A 5031-nucleotide genomic window follows, 5' to 3' on the forward strand; every position below is an offset into this window, starting at 1 on the left:
TAGAGCCAGGGAGGGTGGGGCAGTGGTGTGTGAGAATTGCTTGCACTCATTGCAGTTGGTTTATTTCTCCTTCTTTCTGTGTTACCTTTGCTAGTTCCCAGGCCCTTATTCCTTATTCTAAAAGACACAGGTCCTGGCTTCGTTCTCTAAGAAGCCGGCAGAAGAAAATGATGCCCCTCTCACAGGCTCTAGATTGTGGAGCCTTCAGCTTCCAAAGGGCCTGGAATTCAAGGAGGGGCAGACTGAGACCAGAGTCCCTCCCTGCTTTGCCTAACTGCTCTGTAAGCTCAGAAGAGAAACAGAATCGAGAGAAGACTTCTATGTATCCAGCCAGAGAGACAAGAAATGACAAGAAACAAATGATTCTGCTGTGGAAAACTCAGGAGGGCGTTGGTCTATTAACACAAAAAGGGGGTAAATGGATGACCATAGAGTTGGGAGGGGAATTCTTGGTGAGCGTGACTCCTCCCTTCCCTTCAGCTCTCTTGTCAGTCCTGCTGGAAACACACAGCAGAAACAAATACATAGTTTTTTATAAGGACACGGCTGAGTCATGGGCATTTGATAGAGGTTACTGAATCATTTTTGTCTAATCAGCAGGCTGAGTTTCCAAGATAATGTTCCCACCTTTCTCAGAAAAGGACAAAGAAAGGGAAAAAATGAGCAGAAAAACTTGCTACCCTCAGGGCACCAGGATATCCCGACTGTCCCTGAGAAGCCACCATCCTGGGCACAAGCTCTAGAAGGTATCCAGGACTGGGCTACAGTAGATATTGGAAAACACCCACATAGGGTGCCATCCCTCACCACCCCTGTCAAGCAAAGGACACGAAGGAGTCAGCTATTGGTGGAAGGATGGAGAAGCCAGACTGCTTATTAGCCTAGTGACCGGTAATGAATGACTTCGGCCTGACTGAGCCTCTGCGTTTTACTCTTAAGAAGGCTGTAAATATGACTCCTTCCAGGGTTATTAGAAGATTGGGCCAGAGTCATACCACCGGAATGAATGCACCCGTGCACGTCTTAAGACAACTAAATTGATTAATGGCCTGAAGTCAGCATGCACCAGATGACCCAGCACTAAGGGGCTTTCCCGCAAGCCCCGCCCCCGTGATTCTGCTCTTCCCATGCTGCTCTGCCGATGGCTCCCCGTGACACAGCTGCCAATCACCTCTGCACTCTTCCCCCATCATTTCTTTCCTTTCCCCCCACTTCGGAAACACTGTTCTGGGAAGATGTGCTGAAGAGTTTTAGGTTGTTTTAGGGTAACTTGACACAAGCTAGCGTCATCGGAGTGGAGGGGACCTCAGTTGAGAAAATGGGCTGCAGGTAGACCTGTGGCGCATTTGCTTAGTGATTGATGGGAGAGGAGAGGGCCCGGTCCATTGTGAGTGAGGCTGTCCCTGGGCTGGTGGACCTGGGTTCTATAAGAAAGCAGGCTGAGCAAGCCAGTAAGCAGCACCATCCCATGGCTTCTGCATCAGCTCCTACCTCCAGGCTCCTGCCCTGTTTGAGTTTCTGTTCTGACTTCCTTTAATGAGGGACTACAATATGGAGTGTAAGCCAAATGAACCCTTTCATCTCCAATTTGCTTTTAGTCATGGTGTTTCATCAAAGCAATAGAAGCCCTAACTAGGACAGAAGGTATTCCACAGAAGTGGTAAAGTAAAGGCCTCATGATGAGGCCTAAAATGGTCACTTTAAGACCGTCTACCACTACCCATGTGACAGGTGTCAGAGGAAGAACCCCCTGACTATGTCCCCTGAAACTAGGTCTTCAGACAGTCGTGTGACAGAGGAGCAGCGTCTAAGAGGAGGGAATGGCTGTTTCTTTCATCAGATTTTTCTTGGCTCTTTGATCTTCACCCCAAAGGCTCACTGTCTCCTCAAACTTTACTAAGTAAACCTGTCTGGTGCGATAGGGATGCCAACCATGCCTTTGTAATCTGTGAGGAAAAGATCCTTTTCTCCTTTACAAAGGATTCATACTGGGGAATGGGTGCCTAATAACTTTCCCCTTTCCTAGGAGTATTTGCATTTTAATTGGGAATTCAAACAAAATGATTCCAGCAGTGCAATTTTAGGTTCATTCAGCTAATAAGGGAGCCATGCCGGCTTTGTTTGCTTTGTCTGTTTGCAAACAAGGAATCCTTCAGTGGGCCTTAAAATCCTGCAAATAAGAGATTTAAAAAAAATGGCTAACTAGGTAAATTAGTTGATTGTCTATCTGTTGTAACAAATGTGTGTGGGAGTGTGTGTGGGAGTGTGTGTGTGTGTGTGTGTGTGTGTGTGTGTGTGTGTGCGCGCGCGTGCCAGACATAAACAACTGAAAGAAGAAAGGTCTACTATGGCCAACAGTTCCAGGGTGCACTCCATCATGGCAGAGAAAACATGATGTCAGGACCAGGAAGGTAGTTGGTCACACTGCAGGGGCAGGGAGGCAGCAGAGAATGATGAATGGCCTTGTCCTTTTTATTCAGTTCAGACCCAGTCCCTTCCTATTGCAGTTAACTATTGAATAGTCAAGAAAATCCTACACAGACCTGTCCAGAGGCTAACCTGGTCTAGATGATCCTTCCCAGGCACCATTAAAGCTCCCATCCAACCCGGGTGGTTGTAGGTGCTGTCACGTATATAAACTATGACTGGGCTGCTATCTCAAACAATGAGTTTATAGGAAGCAGAACAGAGGATTATGATGGAGGACACTGTGGAAGTGTGGCCAATGTAACCCAGTGTCAGAACCTCAAAAAGAACCAATGACAGATTCTAAACTTAACTGCAACAGAGAGGGAATATTAGGAGAAACCTGTACATTAAAATATATAAAACATTTACTTAGCTGACTACAGTGTGTGGACCACAGTTGAAGCCTAACAAAAACTAATACATTGTAAAATTGTAGCATATGGGAGGACTGAGAAGTTAAGTGTTAATTTCACTTGATATGTGATTATATCAATTAACAACTGTTAATTGACCAAGTGTAACAATGTTACCGCTGTTTCAAAGATAATCCTTTTTATTAAATTAGTTAATTAATTTTTAATTTAAAAATTGTAATTTAATTTAATTTAATTTTAATTTAAAACATTTTTCAAATGTTTCAGTGGATTTATACATTGTTTTGTTGTTCATATTTTCCATGTGTGATATAAAATAGATACTGTGAGGTAATAGATTCTCATTTTGTGTGTCTCCCTGGCTAGGCTGTGACACCTGGCTCTTTGGTCAAACAGCAAGTAACAATGCTATGAAAGAACTTTTCAGGTGAGGACCTTGCTCGATGCAGGGGAGTGTGAGGCATGTAGACCGCCTTCCGAAGTCTGAGTGGACCTCATGTGGGTAACTGACAGCTGTCAGGATCAGAGGCCAGTGAGAGAGAAGCAGTTGTGGTTTAAGACAGTAGCAGGAAGGATGCTAACTGCTTTTCAGACCTGTACTAGTTGAACGTAGAACTGTAATAGCCACCCAGCATTTCCTGGATTTCCAGTCCCCAAAGCTATACTCACCAATTCAGAGGACAAAAGTCACAGCCCTTGTATTAGTTTGCTCTTGATTCCTGAGGCTTAAAAAGAGGAAAGGAGGTTTCAGGGATCACAGGTTTCAGAGACTTCAGCCCATGATTGGCAGGCCCAGTTGCTTTGGGGGTTCATGACAATAACACTGTCTCTCCTATCCCAATGTTGACCCTATTAACTTTCCAGGAGTGTCACTAGCCACCTCTGTTAGTTACAGTGCTTTCCCCAACCTTCTTGAGCAACCCTGGTGGTCCCTGGTTTTATCTCATCTGACTGTAATCCCATCTAAGATAACCCAAAACCATACAGTGATCTCACTTGTAAAAAGAGGGATGGGACAAAAATGTCTTAGCTACTCTGGGTTATAACTTGAGATCCACCAAAGTGGCATATATGTTGACACACTGAAGAGCAATTCTTCTTTGAGAAGCCTACACTCGCCCTCTCAGGTATGCCTTCTCCTTTCCCTGTGTCCTAGTCTGCTTTCTACTGCCGTGATAAAACACTATGCCCAAAAGCAGCTTGGGGACCAAAGGGTTCATTTGGTTTACACATCCAGACCACGGCTCATTGTGTAGGGACACCAAGGTAGGAATTCAAGCAAGGCAAGAAACTGGAGGCAGAAACTAAAGCAAAGACCATGGAGGGACGTTACTTACTGGCTTGTTCCCCTCTGGCTTGCTCAACCTGCTTTCTTATACAACCCAGGACTATCTTCCCCACAGATGATACTGCCCACAGTGGGCTGGGCCCTCCCAAACAATCATTAATCCAGAAAAATCTCCCACAGGATTTCCTACAGGCCAGTCTGTATAGGCTTTTTCTCAGTTAGGTTGCCTCTTCCCAGATGACTCTAGCTTGTGTCACACACGGACCAAGCACAGCCCACATCTCTCTGTTTTCAGAAGGTCCACTTCTGCTTCGGACCAGAACACCATAAAATCTCCTTCCGTGGTGTAGCCAAGGACCCAGCTTTGCCTGAGTGGCAGTCGCTGAAAAAGAACTTGTCAGGCTTCGCTGGGTCGTAGTGTGGAGCTGAGCCTCCATTCCACCAATGCTATTACTAGACAGGTCTCCCTCCTCGGACTCACTCATTTGGTGACATTGTCACGCATTTTATTTTCTTAAAAAAAAGTTTGCGTTCTTACCTCTTGTTTGATCCCTGATCTCTCTTCTTTTCTAAAAGACAGGGGAAAAAAAAGGATGGACAACTTTGGAGGTGTTTTAATTATCATAATTTAAAAAATACTTGCACTGAATGCATGCTACCCACAAATAAGATGCAGTGTTGTAACCAGGCCACTCTATCATTTGGCAAATGTTTTCATATCCTTAGCACCCTCTGTGACTTATTTCGGAGGCTCGACCATGTTTTCAGGGCTTCTCCGTGCTGACACACATCACTCTTCCTCATCCGTCTTCTTACGTCTCAATTGTGTTCTGTTGTGTGAATGCAACAGGTTATGTGGATCCATGCCTCCTGAAACAGAAAGCTGGGCTGTTTTCCACT

The 5031-nt window shown here is 45.1% G+C and overlaps 1 long non-coding RNA gene across 1 annotated transcript; it reads right to left on the minus strand.

The window, feature by feature from the left end:
- Nucleotides 1-385: 385 nt before the first annotated feature.
- Nucleotides 386-4700, minus strand: LOC116895437. Its single transcript, XR_004387276.1, has 3 exons — nt 4670-4700; nt 3513-3568; nt 386-494 (listed from the first exon to the last, which is right to left on the minus strand). It is a non-coding gene; the product is annotated as an uncharacterized LOC116895437 (long non-coding RNA).
- Between the last annotated feature and the right edge of the window lie 331 nt (nt 4701-5031).

This window comes from Rattus rattus, chromosome 3 (assembly GCF_011064425.1).
Source record: "Rattus rattus isolate New Zealand chromosome 3, Rrattus_CSIRO_v1, whole genome shotgun sequence".
Lineage (NCBI taxonomy): Eukaryota > Metazoa > Chordata > Mammalia > Rodentia > Muridae > Rattus > Rattus rattus.